Below are 22,232 nucleotides of genomic sequence, written 5' to 3'. Positions count from 1 at the left end.
AAGGAATATTTGCCGTCTGTGTTTTTGTTAGCAGACGGCAAAGTGAGATCTTTGCCGTCTGTCTTTTGTTTTGTAGACGGCAAAGTCTATTTTGCTGTTAGGTTTTCTTTGCCGTCTGTTGATGATGGCAAACCCTTTCTTTGCCGTCTTCCCAACGAAAAGCTGACAGCAAAGACATCCCCTGACGGCAAATTAGTTGTCTCCCGTAGTGATACTTTGATAAGATATTGAAGAAGTTCAGTATGGATTAGTCCAAGAAGGGGTTCTTGCCTGTATTGCAAGGTGTGAGATTGAGCACGCCTCAATGCCCGACCTCGGCAGAAGAGAGAGAAAAGATGAGTGTCATCCCCTATGCCTCAGCTCTAGGGTCTATTATGTATGCCATGCTGTGTACCAGACCTGATGTGAACCTTGCCGTAAGCTTGGTAGGGAGGTCCCAAAGTAATCCCGGCATGGAACACTGGACAGCGGTCAAGAATATCCTGAAGTACCTGAAAACAACTAAGGATATGTTTCTCGTTTATGGAGGTGACAAGAGCTCGTCGTAAAGGGTTACGTCGATGCTAGCTTCGACACAGATCTGGATAACTCCAAGTCACAAACCGGATACATGTATATTTTGAATGGTGGGGCAGTAAGCTGGTGCAGTTGCAAGCAAAGCATCATGGCAGGATCTACATGTGAAGTGGAGTACATGGCAGCCTCGGAGGCAGCACATGAAGCAATCTGGATGAAGGAGTTCATTACCAACCTAGGAGTTATTCCCAATGCGTCGGGCCCGATGAATCTCTTATGTGACAACACTGGAGCTATTGCCCTTGCAAGGAGCCCAGGTTTCACAAGAAGACCAGGCATATCAAGCGTCGATTCAACTCCATCCATGAAAATATTCAAGATGGAGACATAGATATTTGTAAAGTGCATACGAATCTGAATGTCGCAGGTCCGTTGACTAAACCTCTTCCACGAGCAAAACAAGATCAACAGCTGAACTCTATGGGTGTTCGATTCATCACAATGTATCTAGATTATTGACTCTAGTGCATGTGGGAGATTGTTGGAAATATACCCTAGAGGGAATAATAAAAAGGTTATTATTATATTTCCTTTTTCATGATAATTGTCTATTGTTCATGCCATAATTGTATTGACCGAAAACCGTAATACATGTGTGAATACATAGACCACAACTTGTCCCTAGTGAGCCTCTAGTTGACTAGCTCGTTGATGAATAGATGGTTATGGTTTCCTAACCATGGACATTAGATGTCATTGATAATGGGATCACATCATTAGGAGAATGATGGACAAGACCCAATCCTAAGCATAGCACAAGATCGTGTAGTTCGTTTGCTAAAAGCTTTTCTAATGTCAAGTATCATTTCCTTAGACCAGGAGATTGTGAAACTCCCGGATACTGTAGGAATGCTTTGGGTGTACCAAACATCACAACGTAACTAGGTGTCTATAAAGGTACACTATAGGTACCTTCGAAAGTGTCTGTTGGGTTGTCACGAATCAAGATTGGGATTTGTCACTCCATATGACGAAGAGGTGTCTCTGGGCCCACTCGGTAATGCATCATTGAGGGAGTCCTGGATTAGGGGGTGTCTAGATGGCCGAACTATGACCTTTGGCCGCACTCCCGGACAATTAAGATACAAGATTGAAGACTTCGTCCTGTGTCCGGATAGGGACTTTCCTTGGCGTGGAAGGCAAGCTTGGCGATACGATATGAAGATATCCTCCCGTTGTAACCGACTCTGTGTAACCCTAGCCCTCTCTGGTGTCTATATAAACCGGAGAGTTTTAGTCCGTAGGACGAACAACAATCATACCATAGGCTAGCTTCTAGGGTTTAGCCTCTCTGATCTCGCGGTAGATCAACTCTTGTAATACCCATACCATCAATATTAATCAAGCAGGAGTAGGGTTTTACCTCCACCGAGAGGGCCCGAACCTGGGTAAAAACATCGTGTCCCTTGTCTCCTGTTACCATCCGCCTAGATGCACAGTTCGGGACCCCCTACCCGAGATCCGCCGGTTTTGACACCGACATTGGTGCTTTCATTGAGAGTTCCTCTGTGTCGTCGCCTTTAGGCCCGATGGCTACTTCAATCATCAACCACGACGCGGTACAGGTTCTCCCCGGACAGATGTTCGTGTTCGGCGGCTTTGCACTGCGGGCCAATTCGTTAGGCCACCTGGATCAGATCAAAAGCTACGCCCTTGGCCATCAGGTCAGATTTGGAAGCCTAAACTACACGGCCGACATTCGCGCGGACTTGATCTTCGACGGATTCGAGCCACGGCCGAGCGCGCCGCACTGTCTCGATGGGCACGATCTAGCTCTGCCGCCGGAAAGTGCCCGGAGTGCCGCTCAGGAGTCCGCTCAGACCATTAGTTCGGAGCCGACTGCACTAACCAGGGACGGACGGTTGGACGCCGCCCCAGGAGCCGCAATCTCTACGGAGATAGAGCCGATTACCAGCCTAGTCCTTTGCAAGGCCCGTGACTCCAAGGTGTCCGACTCCGTTCCGGACTCCGAATCTTCCGACCACTTCCGATTAGACCCGATTGGGCTCCGATCATGGAGCTCACCGCCGCGGACGTCTTTCAGAACTCGCCCTTTGGCGATATCCTGAACTCCCTAAACTCTCTCTCTCTTTGTCAGGAGAGCCCTGGCCGGACTATGGTCAGCAGGGTGGGGATACGGAGGACGAAGAAATTCGAAACCCACCCACCACCCACTTTGTAGCCACTGTCGACGATTTAACCGACATGCTCGACTTTGACTCCGAAGACATCGACGGTATGGACGCCGATGAAGGAGACGACCAAGAACAAGCACCTATAGGGAACTGGAAAGCCACCTCATCATACGACGTATACATGGTGGACACACCCAAAAGGGATACAACGAGGATCGAAAAGGTGCAAACAGGGACCGTTCCCTCGAAAAACAATCAAAACGGCGACGCAAGCGCCCCGCAAAGCCCCACCTCGAGAAAGACCCAGCCATAGAGCAGGGTGAATCAACAGAAGACGAACATGCCATTGAGCAACCGTCCAAACAACCAATCCCTGGAAAAGATAATAGTCCGGACGACCTCACGCCAGACAAATTGCTGGAACATCAGAACCTCCACCAAAGGCTCGTCGCTACTGCACGTAGCCTGAAAAAGCAAAAACAGAGGATCAAAACAGCAGAAGATGCACTCAGGATCAGATGGAACAAAGTGCTGGATACTGCACACAAGTACGGCAACAGTCGTCACACAAAGAGCTATCCAAAGCGGAAACTACTACCAGAATTTGACGAAGAGGCCATGAAGCCCCCACAGTCGAAAAACAAGGAAGCCACCAGGTCGGATAGACGACCCAACGATCGACCCAAAGTGGCAAAGGGAGCCAAACTCAATCCGGCGAGCGATCCCCCGAAGGATTCGCATCAAACAACCTGCCCAACCACATCCATCTATGGCCCAAGAAAGCAAGCTCCAACGAGCAATACAATGCAAAAAATACCCGAACATCGCACGACACCCACATACAGGGGCGCCGTACATCCCTCATGTTTTACCAATGAGGTGCTGGATCACGAATTTCTAGCGGGATTCAAGCCCGTGAACATAGAAGCATACGACGGAACAACAGACCCTGGAGTCTGGATAGAGGATTATATCCTTCACATACACATGGCCAGAGGACATGACCTTCATGCCATCAAATACTTACCCCTCAAGCTCAAAGGGCCAGCCCAGCATTGGCTTAAAAGCCTTCCCAAAAATACCATAGGAAGTTGGGAAGCGCTTGAGGAGGCTTTCCAGACAAATTTTCAAGGGACCTATGTTCGACCTCCGGATGTAGATGATCTGAGTCATATAACTCAGCAACCCGGAGAGTCAGCCCGGAAACTCTGGAACAGATTCCTTACTAAAAAGAATCAGATAGTCGACTGCCCGGACGCTGAGGCCCTAGCAGCTTTCAAACATAGCGTCCGAGACGAATGGCTCGCCAGACACCTCGGCCAAGAAAAGCCAAGAACGATGGCCGCATTAACAAGCCTCATGACCCGCTTTTGCGCAGGAGAGGACAGCTGGTTGGCAAGGAGCAGCACCAGCGACCCAAGTACATCCGAACCTAGAGATGGAAACGGGAAACCACGCCGTAACAAAGGACAGCGCCGAATCAAGGATAACAGGCCAACGAGCACGGCAGTCAATGCCGGATTCAAAAGCTCCCGGCAAAATCAGAAAAAGCCGCCACCCAAGGATGACAGGGACGAGCTGTCTAACCTCAACAAGATCATGGATAACATATGCCAAATCCACAGCACCCCCGGGAGGCCCGCAAACCACACCCACAGAGATTGTTGGGTTTTCAAGCAGTCCGGCAAACTCAATGCCGAACACAAGGGGCTCGACGCACCAAGCGAGGATGACGACGCGCCCCACAAGCAGAACACCGGAGAACAAAAGAAGTTCCCACAAGAAGTCAAAACAGTGAATTCACTTCACATGACAAAAGGGCAAAATAGAACGGCGCTTACGAAGACAGGCGCCACACAGCCAGCCCTAGAGGAGCAACGCCACTGGTTGTTACAACCAATCACTTTTGACTATCGGGATTACTCCAGAGGGGCCCGGAACGCAGGCTGGACTGCCTTGGTCTTGAAACCGGTTATTAACGGACTACAATTTACACGAGTTCTTATGGACGGCTGCAGTGACTTAAACCTATTATATCAGGACACAATCCACAAACTAGGGGTAAACCCAGCTTTAATACGCCGCGGCAAAACTTCCTTTCGAGGAGCCACGCCGGGCCCAGACACCCAGACTATGGGTTCCATTTCATTAGAAGTCAAGTTCGGCTCACCCGACAACTTCCGAAGCGAAAAGCTAACCTTCCACATCGCCCCATTCGTAAGTCGCTACCAAGTGCTACTGGGACGTGAAGCTTTTGCCCGCTTTAACGCAATACCACACTATGCATCCCTTACACTTAAAATGCCTGGCCCACAAGGCATCATCTCATCAAAGGGGAATTGACCCCCAAAATACGGGTAAGGGTGCGGCCGCCTGGACAGCCGCACACTAATCTAGCCCGGACACGGCTAGACGAGTCCGGCGTCAACACACATGGACATAATAGCCGCACAACCCTGTACAAGGGGCTCCGCGTGTCCATGCCAGGAGACAATGCGGCTCCCTTCTTGCTCCAACTACATCCTGTTTATTTTAATATAGATTTCTCGCACGCCTCTTTACTAAAGTTCCTCTTTTTCGCCGACGAACACCGTGCTACGCCCGTCCAGGATACGGCACAACGGAGACATAGGTGCAGACATGCAGTAGGGACCCGTTCTAAGGATTCTTTTCAGATTAAGACCCTACGTAAACCTTTTTTACTGTCTCTTGTTGAAAACATCCCTCGGTTTTTTCGTCATAACCGAGGAGGAGACTGGCGTTTTGGCATGTGGCCACGCCAGAATTTTGCGCGTACCTGGACACAAGGGGCTTTCTTACCAAGGGCTCTGTTTCGGCCCGTCTTCATAAAGACCGAATACCTTAGGGAGTGCTCGGCGTCGCGAGTTAGGCCTTATATGCATCAGCTCCGACTCATGTCTTTGGTCAAATGATGGGTTTGCCCGGATCCTGTGCTTTGCTGCCTTACGTTCCGTTATGTCGGCTAACGCGGCACCAGGAGAACTACTGCGATTGTGCCCCGGTTCGGCCAGGCGAGCACCTCAGTAGAGAAAGTTGAAAACTGACTGTCATGATATAGCGAGAGACTGGTCAACCACTTGATGACTCTCAGAATCTCTAGAATTCCTCCACATTAACGAAGGACCGCTTCCCAGTCAGGCACACACGCCCCCCGGATTCGGGAGAGCGCGGTGCCTCAAGGAACTATTAAGTAGCTCCAATGTCAAACTCCTATGGCTAAGTGAAAGTGATAAAGCGTTATAGTCCGGTTTCCTCGTTCGCCGTGCCATCACCTCCTTTGTAGGACCAAGATGTTGGATTAAGTGTGAAAAGGCGCATTTTTTTATAACACCGCCGCATTATATGTGTGGGGGCTGAAGCCAACGACTGCCATCTTTCAGGTTATATACACATATACATTAACAGCCGCACAGGAGGGGTTGTAATTCTTGCAAGCACAAGTATAAATAGCTTTTATATTCTATCAAAATATTTCTTTTACAATAGCACCCGCTATTCAAACAAAACATCCTTCGAGCACTGCGCTTCTATTAAACGAGCGCCCAGAAGAACTTCCTCAAGGTAGTGCTCGGCAGATACCCAGCATTCGTCTGGATCCTGGGATGCGGCAACACTGATCTGCATATCCGCCCAGTATGTCTTGGCACGGGCAAGAGCCATCCGTGCACCCTCTATACACGCCGACCTCTTCAGTACATCGACATGCGGCACAAAACCAAGGAATTGCTGCACCAACCCAAAGTAACTTTTCGGCTCCGGCTCCCCCGGCCACAAACGACTCGCGACAGACTTCATGGCGAGTCCGGATAACCTGTTCAGCTCCGCAAAGGCGGCCAAACGGTCGGATACCAAAAGTGGGCGCTCTGGCTTGTGGAACTGCGACCAAAATAGTTCTTCCAAATTATGGTCGCCTCGTCCTCGGAAGTGTTCGGTTGCGTCAGCCGCACTCGCTGCCACATCCAGATAAGTGTTTTCCGCACTCCACTGACGGTCCAATGGAGCATACTTAGGATCCCCGAACTTCATCCGCAGCATATAGGGCTTTCCAGCCATGATATCCCCGGCCTGACGCAGCTCCTCCTTCATAGCTCTCATCGCAGAGCAAGCATCCTTGACCTCGGTAGTAATCTTCTCAAGGTCCTTCTGAGACGCCCCTTTTTCTTGTTTGAGAAATTCACATCGGTCGGCAGCATCCTTCAATTTTACAGCCATCTCGGCTATTGCCTTCTTACTGTGGCAGTGAGCAGGCTGTTTGGCTTTCAGCTCTTTAGCCGCCTTAACGGCCGCCGCATCACTCTTTCTTGCTTGCTCCTTGGCTCGGGCAAGTTCCGCCCGAAGATTCTCCACGGAAGCAGCACTATCTGCAATAAGCATATACATATATTGTAAGAAACGAGCATCGAACTCCTCTTATCAGATATCTGTGAAGTATACCTTGTGCCTCGTCTAGTCGCTTATTTACAAGCGCGATGTCGGCATCTGCCACGTCCAGTTGCCGCTTTAACTCGGCAGATTCATCAGTCCGGCTAGCCACCGAACACCTCGCCACCTTCATAAAAAGGTAACATATTATACCTGGGGTTTTGATCCTCTGTGCGCCATCACTCTTGATGACACACAGAGTCTCAGGGGCTACTATTTATACAGCACACATTCTATGCGACTCTACCAATAGGTACACCTTTTCACGTACCTCAAAGCCTGTCAGTAAACTCCTAGCGGCCTCTTACAATCCGCTTTCCGCGGACGCAGCCCTTCCTATCACCATGTTCATCAACACACGTAGTTCTTCTGAGACGGATGCACGCCCAAGCAGATCCCTCAGCCTCTCCGACCGCGCACCAGAGGGCACCGGACTAGCCCGACGACCTTTTTCAGGATCCGGACTTGGAGAAACCCGCCGGGACGACACCTCGTGGTCGCCATCCTCGTAAGTCGGTGCAGCTAGGGGAGGCGTTTCGCTCTCTATCATCTCCGGACGGAGATCCCCTGAAGACGGGCTCTGCTGAGAAGGGTCAAGATCCGAACTGCAAGGTAATATTTCAGTTATCTTCCTCAGAAGTAAAATAGGGATGCCACTAATTTTTGAAGCCCCTCTCTATACTTACGGCTCGGAGGAAAGCTGATCCCTGTGAAGGCGCAATGCCGCTGGGGCAGTCTCCGGCGCCGGATCCTCTGACAAAGATTTCTTCCCCCGTTTCGAGGTCATCTCCTACGGGTCTTCAGAGGCACTCCTTTTCTTTCCCAGGTTGGGGGACTCCTCGATTCCTGCCTTCTTGACAGTCTCCTTCATGGAGGCGGCAGCTCCTTGGTTCCCCTGTTCGCCCTCTACTCAAAACATAACCTGCAGCATCCTGGTTAGCACGGGATCTGGCGCGGTCTCAGGCAGGGGGGCTGGACACCTGATAAGCTTTGCCTTTGCTATCCACTCCTGTTCAAAGGATAGCCCTGTCAAAAGGCCGCTTTATGATGAAAATACGGATGGTGTGTCCAAATATGGGGCTGCTTACCTTAACATCTTGGCGATTGTAGCTCAGACCTGCGTCCTCGGCTAAATCTGGACACCTAGTTTGTGGTCCAAAGAATAATTTGTACATATCCATGGGTGTTGCACCCATAAAATGTTGGAGGACTCGCGGTCCTTCCGGATTAAATTCCCACAAGCGAAGGGGGCGATGTTTGCAGGGCAGCGTGTGGTGAATCAGCATAACTTGCGCCACTACGGTCAGGTTAATATCTCTTTCTAGGAGATCTCGAATGCGGCCCTACAGTAGGGGCACGTCTTTGGACGGACCCCAGATAAGCCCTTCATTGACCCATGACGCTCGCCGTGGCGGGGGACCCGAATGAAAAGCAGGACGCGCCACCGATGTGGTGCCCCTAGGGGCTGTGATATAAAACCAGTCCCATTGCCATAAGCCGAACTCTTCTTGGAAAGTGCCCTCGGGCCATGGAGCGCCGGCTATCTTGCTTATGATAGCTCCTCCGCACTCAACATGCTGCCCCTCGATCATCTTCGGCTCTACTTTGATGGTTTTAAGCCACAATCCGAAGTGGGGGTGACATGGAGGAAGGCTTCACACACTACGACAAACGACGAAATTTGAAGGATGGACTCCGGGGCTAGGTCGTGAAATTCCAGCCCGCAATAGAACATCATCCCCCTCACAAAGGGATCAATCGGGAAACCTAACCCCCGTAGGAAGTGGGACGTGAACACCACGCTCTCGCCGAGCTGAGGAGAAGGAATGGCCTGCCCTTGAGCAGGCAACCTATGCGAGATTTCATAGGTTAGATACCTGGCATCTCTCAGCTTTCGCACGTCTTCTTCCGTAACGGAGGAAGGCACCCACCGGCCTTGAAGGTTGGAGCCGGACATCATCGGAGGTCCGAAGCGCCTAAAACTAGAAACCTTGAGTGTTGGAACTCGAGGCAAGGGGCAGATTTGATTGGATTGAAGAAAGAGGGAGTCGAGCCTTGGTCTCTATATAAAAGAGTTGAATACCAAGAGCCCTCCCCGTAACCGTTTGGGACTCACTTTCAATTAGAGAGTCATACCGAAAGGCGCGGTTGGGTTACCCGCACCCGTATTAATGAGAACCCCGGGATAAGGGGACACGATCTCTGCTTCGCCAAGACGTGCCAAGGAAACGCCTCGCTAAACGCGCTGAGGTGGAACGGTAAAATAAGTAAAGGCTAGGCCATGGCATGATGTCACGCCGCGGAATACGTCACCATATTAGATTTGTGTAAATATTATTCTCTCTACGGTGGCATGTGAAACTTATTTTTGTAGAGCCAGACACTGTCCTTGTGTTCAAATATCTTCTATGAAGTATTTGGAGGAGGAACCCGCCTTGCAATGCCGAAGACAATTTGCGCACCGGACTCGTCATCATTGAAGCCTGGTTCAGGGGCTACTAAGGGAGTCCTGGATTAGGGGGTGTCCGGATGGCCGGACTATGACCTTTGGCCGGACTCCCGGACTATGAAGATACAAGATTGAAGACTACGTCCCGTGTCCGGATAGGGACTTTCCTTGGCGTGGAAGGCAAGCTTGGCGATACGATATGAAGATCTCCTCCCGCTGTAACCGACTCTATGTAACCCTAGCCCTCTCCTCTGTCTAAATAAACCGGAGAGTTTTAGTCCGTAGGACGAACAACAATCATACCATAGGCTAGCTTCTAGGGTTTAGCCTCTCTGATCTCGCGGTAGATCAACTCTTCTGATACCCATACCATCAATATTAATCAAGCAGGAGTAGGGTTTTACCTCCACTGAGAGGGCCCGAACCTGGGTAAAAACATTGTGTCCCTTGTCTCGTGTTACCATCCGCCTAGACGCACAGTTCGGGACCCCCTACCCGAGATCCGCCGGTTTTGACACCGACAATCATCATAATGAGCTCAATGTGACTAAGCAGTTAGTCACGGGATCATGCATTACGGAACGAGTAAAGTGACTTGCCGGTAACGAGACTGAACAAGGTATTGGGATACCGACGATCGAATCTCGGGCAAGTAACATACCGATTGAAAAAGGGAATTGTATACGGGATTGATTGAAACCCCGACATCATGGTTCATCTGATGAGATCATCACGGAACATGTGGGAGCCAGCATGGGTATCTAGATCCCGTTGTTTGTTATTGGCCGGAGAGCTGTCTCGGTTATGTCTACATGATTCCCGAACTCGTAGGGTCTGCACACTTAAGGTTCGATGACGTTAGAGTTGTTATGGGAATTAGTATGCGGTTACTGAATTTTGTTTAGAGTCCCTGATGAGATCTCAGACGTCACGAGGGGTTCTGGAATGGTCCAGAGACAAACATTTATATATGGGAAGTCCTTATTCAGTCACCAGAAATGTTCGGGGGTATATTGGTATTATACGGGGACCACCAAAAGGATTCCGGGGATCCATTGGGATGGTCCACCTGCCCCGGAGGGCCCCATGGGCTGAATACGAAGGGGAACCAGCCCCTAAATGGGCTGGGCGCCAACCCCCCTAGGGCCCATGCGCCTAGGGTTGGGGGGAACCCTAAAGGGGGCGCCCCCCTTGGCTTGGGGGGCAAGCCTCCCCCCTTGACCGCCGCTCCCCCTCTAGATCCATCTGGAGGGGGGCGGCCCCCTCTCCCTTGCCCCTATAAATAGAGGGGAGGTGGGAGGGCTGCCGCACCCATCCCCTAGCGCAGCCCTCTCCCTCCCCAACACCTCCTGCTCCATAGTAGTGCCTGGAGAAGCCCTGCCGGAGAACTGCAAGCTCCACTGCCACGCCGTCGTCCTGCCGGAGCTCTCCCTCAACTTCTCCTCTCCCCTTCCTAGTTCAAGAAGGAGGAGACGACCCCGGGCTGTACGTGTGTTGAACGCGGAGGCGCCGTCCGTTCGGCGTTAGATCGAATCTTCCACGATTTGAATCACCGCGAGTATGACTCCCTCATCCGTGTTCTAGTAATGCTTCCGCTTAGCGATCTTCAATGGTATGAAGATGCTCATCCTCTCTCTCTCTTGTTGCTATAATCTCCTAGATTGATCTTGGTGTTTGTAGGAAAATTTTGAATTATTGCTACATTCCCCAATAGTTGGCCCCACCGAGTTTGCTTGACCAACTCTTTGTTTCCTTATTACTAACATCGTTCTCACCGAGTTTGTGTAATCGGTCAAACCGAGATGAGGTTTCACCCTAACCCTAGCACATCGGTCCCACTGAGGTGATCTTGTCGGTCCCTGTCGGTGTCAAAACCGGCGGATCTCGGGTAGGGGGTCCTGATCTGTGCGTCTAGGCTGATGGTAACAGGAAGCAAGGGACACAATGTTTACCCAGATTTGGGCCCTCTCGATGGAGGTAAAACCCTACTACCTGCTGGATTAATATTGAAGATATGGGTAGTACAAGAGTAGATCTACCACGAGATCGTAGAGGCTAAACCCTAGAAGCTAGCCTATGATGGTATGATTGTAATTGTGATCGGCCTTCTAAGGACCAACCTCTCCGGTTTATATAGATACCGGAGAGGGCTAGGGTTTACATGGAGTCGGTTACAAGGAAGGAAATACAACATCCGGATTGTCAAGCTTGCCTTCCACGCCAAGGAGACCTCCATCCGGACATGGGACGGAGTCTTGAGTCTTGTGTCTTCACGCTTCAATAGTCCGGATGATGTATATAGTCCGGCTGTGTGGATACCCCCTAATCTAGGACTCCCTCAGTAGCCCCGGAACCAGGCTTCAATGACGATGAGTCCGGCGTGCAGTCTTGTCTTCGGCATTGCAAGGCGGGTTCCTTCTCCGAATACTCCAATGTACCTACTACGACGAATAGTGTCCGGTTTCCCATCAACGTCGCACTCGGCTTCAGTGCCTCAATAATGACCATCTCCACGTGTCAAGCGAATGCGAGGAGACGAGGCATTTTTGCATTTGCCACCCGCGATCTTTCCGGCGGGTCATCTATTTGAAGAGACAGGAATTCTCAGATCCAAACCTCACTTTCCCCCTCGAGCAAGCATCCCACAGAGCGCTCCGGAAAAAACCATTCCAACATGGCCGGTCGTTGCAGCTCTTCTGCTCGCCCTCCTCACTCCAATTCAGGGGATTGGGAAGAGTGTTCAGTTCCTCATAGCCGTTTGATAAAGTTACAAACCCAAGGGTTTCTCCCACCGACATTTATGGTCCACGTTCGAACCGGAATAGCCACCTATAACAGAGGGGAACAAGCGGAGTGATCTCCTAATCCATCTCCAGAGGAGCGAATATGCTTCATTCCGCATCTGCTAAGGGGCGTCGGGTTTCCCATCCACCCGTTTCTTCACGGGCTCCTGGAGTTTTACGGTCTCCAGTTGCACAACCTTACCCCTGCCTCCGTACTACATATAGCGGGGTACGTTGCCCTTTGCGAGCTGTTTTTAGGATGCGAACCTCACTTCGGGTTATGGAAGAAGTTGTTCTACCTTGTCCCCCGCACCTAGGGAGAATCCCTATGTCAAGTAGGCGGGGCCGAAGTATGGCGCATTGCCGAGACCGGATACCTATCCGACACTCCCAAGAAGGCACCAGAGAACTGGCCTTTAGAGTGGTTTTACATTGATGACGTTCCCCTTCCGGATCTAGTCCGGACAGGTCTCCCCAAGTTCAGTAACGCCCCGCTGAGGGCACGTCAAAGCTGGCGCCCCCGGGGCTCCCAAGAGGAGGATACCAGGGAAATACATTTCCTGATGAGCAGGATAAAGTTACTGGCCAAATCCGGACTGACGATAGTCGAGTTCATGGCAATATGCATAATGCGGGGAGTGCAACCGCTTCAATATCGGGGGAAGCCCATGTGGCACTTCAATGGGGAAGACGATGCCACTCGCTGCGGCCGTAAGGGTCCAGACTCTGCCACTGCTCTGGAAAGGATATTGTCCAGTTTATACAAAGGGGAAGAGGAAGAATTCCTTTGCATTAAAACGCGGGACGGATTCTCCATGTACAACCCCCCAGAGTGGGTAAGTCGTCATTCCTTTCCCTGCTTCACTTACTTTAGCGTTCTCTGCTAAGATTACCCGCATTGATGTTTCCGAGCAGGAACTAAGGAGGGTCGTTGAAGGAATCTTCAGCCCCTCCCCGCAGCCAGAGGACCCCGGAAGGGCCCTAGATCCAGGACTCGAAGAAGATCCGGATATTACTGTGGAGCTTGTCAACGGGGTATTTTATCAAGCGAGTTGTGATGGTGCCTCGGTGGCCATTATTGCTGACTATCCCGGACTGCTCCCTGTGTTGCATGTAAGCCAAACTAAAAACCCTATCCTCCGAAGAGGACTCCCCTCAGGTATCATGCCTTACCCATGAGGGGCCGTGCTGTTTGCAGAGACGACGGTCAGAGCGCGGGGCTGAGCCCCTAGGGACTTGTCGAACACGGGCATCCGGATCGGGCAGGCTCAAGAGGAAGGCGTTGAGTGTCGACACACCGCTGCAGAGGTAAAGCAAAAACCTGTCCTACGATTATGGTATTTGAAGTATAATAGCGTCCTTTATGTCCTGGAAGGAAAAGGAGCAGCCGGACTATATCCGGGGATAACGCCAATCACGCCTCCACCAGCCGGGTTCCAGAACCGGTTTCGAGAGCGGAGGCAGACACGGGGCCAGTGCCGCATAGTTCTCCGACAAAGGACGCGGATATGCTATCGACCATGAACTCCGAAGTAGAGAGCGCCATGAATCACCGGCGCCGGAGGGTCGTGCTTCGGAACAACATCTTCTCCGAAGAGGCTTTTAATGCCTTCAATTTGGGGGACGCATACATCTGAGCAGCTCAAGGCGGGCTTGCCTGAGCGACGGACCAGTATACCAAATATATACGGGTAAGAAATTTTGATAAGCATGTATAATAGTAGCCCCTGAGACTTGAAACGGTTGGAACAACTGTTTTAAGGATCAATTTATGCACATGTCCTTGTAGATAAGAATGAACAATTAGCTCGGGAGCTTGAGGAATGCAAGGCCCAGCTGAGGGACACGGTTGCCAAGTTAGAGTAATCCCAAAAGGCCTCATCTGGTAACATTTGTCTCAATTGTACGAAGATGCACCAGTTAGTAAGCGGTTGGTATGACTAGTCTAATAGAAAATTCTGCAGACAATCCCGGGGTGAATCCGGAGGGCATAACGGATGACGACTCGCATCTCAAAAGGCAGCTAAAGGCTGGCGAGCGCATCCTTACGCAAGTTAGGAAAGAGATGAACAATCTTCAAGATGCCAATATTCGACTGGATGTGGAATTGAAAGACGTCCGCGCTCAACTGGCGGACTACGTGAAGGAGAACAAAAGGCTTCAATTTTGCTTGTAGGAATGTTAACGGGTCACCCCGAGGAGGAGATGCCCTCATCTGCGGGCGATGTACTACAAGAACTTCCACGGTTGCACGAGAGAGCTCGGCGGGTGATGCACAGCGTTGCTCAGGCCTTGTGGCCATCAAACTTCCTGCAAATAGCATGGGGGAGCTTGTGGATCTGCTTCAAGGAGCCCGGCGGCGCTTCCGATTGTGGACGATATCAGCTTGCCGACAAGGTGCAAGAGACGCCTGGGCAATGGTGAAGACGCGCTACACCAAGCTGGACCGGAACCATATGGCCGAAGTAGGACCGACGGGGCCAGATGGGCAAGAAATTCCCGTTAGTCTGGTTATGACCAGGTAGCGTTAGCCGCCAAGTATTCTCAACAGGATTGTAATCTAAATAGCCTGTTGGGTGGTACAGAGGAGGAATATAGTCAGTCTAAGTGATTGTGTAATTCAATGGACATAAGTAGTCCCTGGCCGGATTAAAATCATTTGTCATGGCGGACCTTTTCGCTTCAGCCCCCAGATCCTACAGTCCGGGGTGTGTCCAAATACTCGCTCAGTTATACAAAACTGGGGTATGCGTGGAGACTAGGCGTAGGGGTCATAAGTGCTTGAACAGACAAGTACCCAACTAGTTATGTTATATTACATGGATAGTAAGAAACATCTTCCAGGGAGAATAGTTCCGTTAGAGGTTCCTTTCCCTGGGTACACATGCGACGATGCACATGTCCGGACTGCGAATGGCAGAGCAGGATATAAGACTTATGAGGATTCACGTTGTAATAAACGAATACATCTTTTGTTCACTGATCGAATATTCTCTTAAGGAAACTAGCTTTCGGCTTCACCCAGTCTGAGGTACACATCTGGCTGAACCGGCAGTAACAATCGCAGAGGTGCTCCCCTTATGCCCTAGCCGAATTAACGGGAATGTAGGGCATAAACAGAAGAGGCAGGCAACCCAGCTTGGCCACATCTTAAGTCATATCGATGCATATAATGGTGAAGAAAAGGCACATATGGGAAAAGAAATGTGTATGTGATACGCGAAAAGCCATTAGAGTATTTATTTTTAGCTTCCGTATAGGAAGCCCCCAGGTATTGCTTACACACATAGTGCGGCTGTAGTGATCCGGAAGTCTGTACTGTATTAAATACTTTGTGTGGAGAGGAAGAAAAAGTCGAGAAATGAGAAGGGAGGGAGCATAAATAAAAGGGAGGGAGTAAGGAGACGAACATTGAGTTCGGCGTTAGGCGTAGAATCTCCGGAGTCTGGCCACGTTCCATTGGTTCGGCTCGAGCCTGTTATCAGATGCATTACGTAAGCGGTACGCTCCTCTGATGAGAACTTTTTCGATGACAAAGGGACCTTCCCACTTGGGTTTGAGCTTGTCCTTTTTCTTCTCCGGTAGGCGTAGAACGAGTTCGCCAATATTGTAAGTTTTGGCCCGTACTTCTCTGCTTTGGTATCGTCGAGCCTGCTATTGATAGAATGCGGAGCGGGCTTTTGCGATGTCGCGCTCCTCCTCCGGGGCATCCAAATTATCCTGCCGATCTAGCTCGGCTTCCTTCTCTTCGTACATATGTACGCGTGGTGAATCATGTATTATGTCGCAGGGTAGTACTGCTTCCGCGTCATACACCATAAAAAATAGTGTATATCCGGTGGTGCGATTCGGCGAGGTCCGCAGCCCCTAGAGTACGGAGTCGAGCTCCTCGACCCAGTGCGTATCTGACTCTGTCAAAGATCGCACTAGTCTGGGTTTGATGCCGCTCATAATGAGATCGTTTGCGCATTCGACCTGGCCGTTTGTTTGAGGATGGTAGACGGATGCATAGTTGAGCTTAATGCCCATTTTGCCGCACCAAGTTTTCACCTCATTGACTGTGAAATTGGATCCTTTATCAGTGATGATGCTATGGGGGAGGCCGTATCGGTGTATGACCCCGGATATGAAGTCTATGACTAGTCCAGATTTGGCCGTTTTGACTGGTTTGGCTTCTATCCATTTGGTGAACTTGTCCACCATGACCAATAAGTATTTTTCTTATGGCTTCCTCCTTTAAGAGGTCCGACCATATCTAACCCCCAAACCGCGAAGGGCCAGGTTATGGGGATTGTTTGGAGAGCGGTAGGGGGCATATGACTCTGATTGGCGAAGAGCTGGCAATCGACGCAGTGTTGGACAAGGTCCTGTGCGTCTGCTCGGGCCGTCGGCCAATAGAAGCCTATACGGAAAGCCTTGCTGACTAGTGCCCAAAGCGCAGCATGGTGCCCGCCCAGTCCAGCATGGATTTCAGCCAAGAGCTGCCGCCCTTCCTCCTCAGAGATGCATCTTTGGAGCACTCCAGTGACACTTTTTTTGTAGAGTTCCCTTTCGTGGACTTTGTAAGCTTTAGAACGTCGGACAATGCAGCGTGCTTCATTTTGGTCTTCTGGGAGCTCCTGCCTATTTAGGTAGGCCAAGAAAGTCTCAGTCCATGTGGCGACTACGACCATGATTTCGTGGGCGGAAGATGTAATTTCGGTGCCAGAGCCTCCGATTATGTCTGATGGTTCGGAATCTAGGGGTGTGTTTGGATCCGTGCTATTATTGCCGGACTCCCCTTCCCATACCATAGATGGCTTGGACAACCTTTCCAGGAATATGTTAGGTGGGACAGGGTCGCATTTAGCGCCGATGCGGGCGAGAACGTCAGCCGCGTGATTGTTTTCTCGAGCCACATGGTGGAATTCGATCCCCTCGAACCGAGATGACATTTTGAGGACGGCATTACGGTAGGCCGCCATTTTCGATCCTTGGCATCAAAGTCTCCGTTTATTTGTGATATTGCAAGGTTCGAATCCCCGTGCACTTCCAGGCGTTGGATGCCCATAGAGACCGCCATCTAAAGACCATGCAACAGAGCCTCATATTCGGCTGCATTGTTGGAGTCTGTGTATAATATTTGGAGGACGTACTGGACCGTGTCTCTGGTGGGAGACGTCAGGACTACACCTGCTCCCAATCCGGCTAGCATTTTAGAGCCGTCGAAGTGCATGATCCAGTTGGAATACGCGTCGTACTCTTTAGGGAGTTCGGCTTCTATTCGGCGACAAAGTCACCTAGTACTTGCGACTTGATGGCCCACCGTGGTTTGTATGTTATGTCGAACGGAAGAAGCTCAATGGCCCATTTGGCAATCCGGCCCATAGCGTCACTGTTGTTTATTACGTCGTTGAGTGGTACTTCAGAGGCCACCATAACCGAACACTCTTGAAAGTAGTGTCGTAGCTTCCGGGATGCCATGAAGACCGCGTATGCTATTTTTTGATAGTGTGGGTATCGGGATTTGCATGGGGTTAGGACCGTGGATACGTAATAAACCGGCTTCTAGACCGGGAATTTGTATCCGTCAGCCCCTCGTTCCATGATGAGCACTGCGCTTACAACTTGATGTGTTGCAGCTATGTACAGCAACATAGATTCTCCAATATTTGGCGCTGTTAGTACTGGATTACTGGCCAATAAGGTCTTTATTTCATCCAGTCCGGCCGCGGCTGCCTCCGTCCACACAAAGTGTTCGGTGCGCCGAAGAAGGCGGTAAAGAGGTAATGCCTTTTCTCCTAACCTGGAGATAAAGCGTCTTAGAGCAGCCACACATCCGGCTAATTTCTGGATGTGCTTGAGGTCTGTTGGTATAGCCAACTGTGACAGAGCTTGGATCTATGCCGGATTCGCTTCAGTTCCTCTATTGGAAACAATGAAGCCGAGTAGTTTCCCCGAGGGGATGCCGAAAATGCATTTTTCCGGGTTCAGCTTGATGTCGTATGTCTGGAGGTTGTCGAATGTAATCCTCAAGTCGTCTATTAGGGTTTCAACGTGTCTTGTTTTTATGACTACGCCGTCCACATATGCCTCCACTGTTTTGCCTATTTGTTTTTCCAGGCATGTTTGAATCATGCATTGGTAGGTTGCTCCGGCGTTCTTAAGCCCGAAAGGCATAGTGTTGAAGCAAAAAGGGCCATATGGCGTTATGAAAGCTGTTGCAGCTTGGTCGGATTCTGCCATCTTTATTTGATGGTATCCAGAGTATGTGTCGAGGAAACATAGCGAATCGTGTCCTGCTGTGGCATCAATGATTTGATCGATGCGAGGGAGGGGAAAGGGATCCTTGGGGCAAGCCTTGTTGAGGTCTTTAAAGTCGACACACAGGCACCAGGATTTGTCCTTCTTTGGTACCATTACTAGATTTGCTAGCCAATCCGGATGCTTGATATCTCAAATGAATCCGGCCTCGAGTAGTTTGGCTAGCTCTTCCCCCATGGCTTGCCTTTTGGGCTCTGAAAACCGTCTTAGAGTCTGCTTGACCAGTTTGTATCCTTTTAGCATATTGAGGCTGTGTTCGGCCAATCTACGTGGGATGCCCGGCATGTCCGATGGGTGCCAGGAAAAAATGTCCCAATTCTCGCGTAAGAAATTTCGCAATGCAGCGTCCATCGCGGGGCTCAACTATGTCCCGATGGAAGCTATCTTCATGGGGTCCGTTGTATGGACTTGGAATTTGACTATCGCGTCTGCGGGTTTAAATGAGGTGGACTTGGGTCGCTTGTCGAGTATCACGTCGTCCCTGTCCATGGTGGCCCGCAGTGTTGTTAACTCTTTGGCTCCTAGGGCTTCCGATAATGCTTCCAGAGCTAGTGCTGCGGTTTTTGTTTTTGGCGCGAAGTGCGACATCCGGATCACTGGCTAGAGTGATGATTCCATTGGGTTCGGGCATTTTAAGCTTCATGTACCCGTAATGGGGTACAGCTTGAAAGCTTATAAACGCGTCCTGCCCTAGAAGCGCGTGGTATCCACTGCTAAAAGGAGCCACTTGGAATGTGATTTCTTCGGACCTATAATTCTCTAGGATGCCGAATACCACATCGAGTGTGATTTTTCCCGCACACCGCGCTTCCCGAGTAGGGATAACTCCCCTGAAGGTAGCGCCCCTCTGTTCGATACAGCTTTTGTCAATTTCCATCTTGTTGAGTGTTTCTTCATAGATCAAGTTTAATCCACTTCCGCCGTCCATGAGTACTTTAGTGAGCCGAAAGCCATCCACGATTGGGCTGAGGACCAGAGCGGCCGGTGCCCGGACAGTCTGGAATCGAGGTTCGTCACTGGCATTGAAAGTTATAGCAGTGTCGTTCCAGGGGTTTATTTTGGCCACATGGCAAATTTCAGTCGAGCTTCGATGAGCTCTCTTGCGCCTATTGTTTGAGGCAAAAGTCTCGAAGACTGTCAGTACCGTATTGTGTTTGTTGGCGGGATGTTGTTCTGCTTTATGGCTTGAAAGAAGATCCTCGCCGCTTTTTGCAGCCTGCCGGATTATCCAACATGCTCTAAGGCTATGAGTTGGTGTTATGTCCGGAGTGCTGTGGAGTTTGCATGGCCCACTGAGCCATTCTTCCAATACGGTTCCCCGCCCCGGGGCGGGCTTTGGTTTCTTGGGAATTGAATCGGCTGACTTACGAGAGTTTGCCCATTTAGTTCGGGCAAAGGTTTTGGTGAGAGTCGTACTATCCCAAAATTATGTTTGGGTTTTCCGGGCACTTTCCATCGCACAGTACTTCTGTACTATGGTTGCCAAGTCCACAAAGTGTACTATGTCACGGCGACTTATAGCATTAAGGATTCCTTTGTTCGTGCAGTTTTTGCGGAAAAGTGAGACCACGTCCCCCTCGCGGCAGTCCTTGACCTTGTTCAGAGCAAGGAGGAATCTGGCCCAGTAACGATGCACTATCTCTTGGGGCTCTTGCCTGATATGAGAGAGACGGGTTAAGTCCGTATGGGCGGGGATAGCGGAATCCGAATTTGGATCCGATCTAGCACCCACGGGCATGGGAGTTTCCGAGTTCGACAGCTCGGGACCCATGGGGCCGCCCAATTTCTCCGGCCCAATGCCCGATTCTAAGTCCGGGACCCGGGTCATGTCTTCCCTTGAGCGGGTGTCCGCCTCAGGGAGCTCGGTGATCCGGACATAATTCGTCCTCAAAATAGAGGGATAATCCTTGTGTGGTTCCTCCACTACCGCTATCTTGTGGGTGGACGGCGGTGATTTAATGTCCCTTTGGTCGGGTTTGAACCCGATCTGGTCATAGTCCGTAGAGACTCCCAAAGCGGTGATGCGATCCAAGAGCTCATTAAGAGAATAGAGCTCTATCGGATCCATCTGTTCGGCGAGTGCCGAATTGATACGAAGGTTATGCGTGATGACCCGAGAGGCCATCGTCAGCGCGACTACCGATGGGGCGGCCATGACAAAGCCGCCTAGTCAGAGAGTTTGGCCTACAGCCAGAGCTCCCCCGGAGGTAACATTGTCCCTGACAACGAGACGAGCCATCGAGCCTCGTAGCGAGGACACAGAGGAACTCTCAATGAAAGCACCACTGTCGGTGTCAAAACCGGCGGATCTCGGGTAGGGGGTCCCGATTTGTGCGTCTAGGCTGATGGTAACAGGAAGCAAGGGACACAATGTTTACCCAGGTTCGGGCCCTCTCAATGGAGGTAAAACCCTACTTCCTGCTTGATTAATATTGAAGATATGGGTAGTACAAGAGTAGATCTACCACGATATCGTAGAGGCTAAACCCTAGAAGCTAGCCTATGATGGTATGATTGTAATTGTGATCGGCCTTATAAGGACCAACCTCTCCGGTTTATATAGACACCGGAGAGGGATAGGGTTTACATGGAGTCGGTTACATGGAAGGAAATACAACATCCGGATCGCCAAGTTTGCCTTCCACGCCAAGGAGAGTTCCATCCGGATACAGGACGGAGTCTTGAGTCTTGTGTCTTCACGCTTCAATAGTCCGGACGATGTATATAGTCCGGTTGTCCGGATACCCCCTAATCCAAGACTCCCTTAGTCCCACCGGAAAGCCTAACGTTCACATTTTAAACTAAATCGGTCTCACTGAGTTCATATATTCGGTCTGACCGAGTTGGGTCAAATGTTTCTAATGGTTAGATTTTAGGTGGAGGATATATATACCCCTCCACCCTCCTACTCATGTGTTGAGACCAAGACATTCCAATCCAACCATAAGAATCTTGATCTCTAGACTTCCGCAAGTTGCTTTCCACTCAACTCATCTTTCCACCATAGCCAAATCTGTGAGAGAGAGTTGACTGTTTGGGAGACTATCATTTGAAGTAGAAGAGCAAGGAGTTCATCACACCATCTATTACCTTTTGGAGAGTGGTGTCTCCAAGATTGGTTAGGTGTCACTTGGGAGCCTCTGTCAAGATTGTGGAGTTGAACCAAGGAGTTTGTAAGGGCAAGGAGATCGCCTACTTCGTGAAGATCTACCCAAGTGAGGCAAGTCCTTCGTGGCCGATGGCCATGGTGGGATAGACAAGGTTGCTTCTTCGTCGAACCTTCGTGGTGGAGCCCTCCGTGGACTCGCGCAACTGTTACCCTTCGTGGGTTGAAGTCTCCACCAACGTGGATGTACGATAGCACCACCGATCGGAACCACGCCAAAAATCTCTGTGTCTCCAATTGCGTTTGCACACTCCAATCTCATCCCTTTACTTTCTTGCAATTTACATGCTTTACTTTCCGCTGCTCATATACTCTTGCCATGCTTGCTTGAAATAAATTGTCAATGCTTAAACTTGTGCTAAAACTCCACCTCAACT

Source organism: Triticum dicoccoides, chromosome 6B, assembly GCF_002162155.2.
Source record: "Triticum dicoccoides isolate Atlit2015 ecotype Zavitan chromosome 6B, WEW_v2.0, whole genome shotgun sequence".
NCBI lineage: Eukaryota > Viridiplantae > Streptophyta > Magnoliopsida > Poales > Poaceae > Triticum > Triticum dicoccoides.
This window is presented reverse-complemented; position numbering follows the sequence as displayed.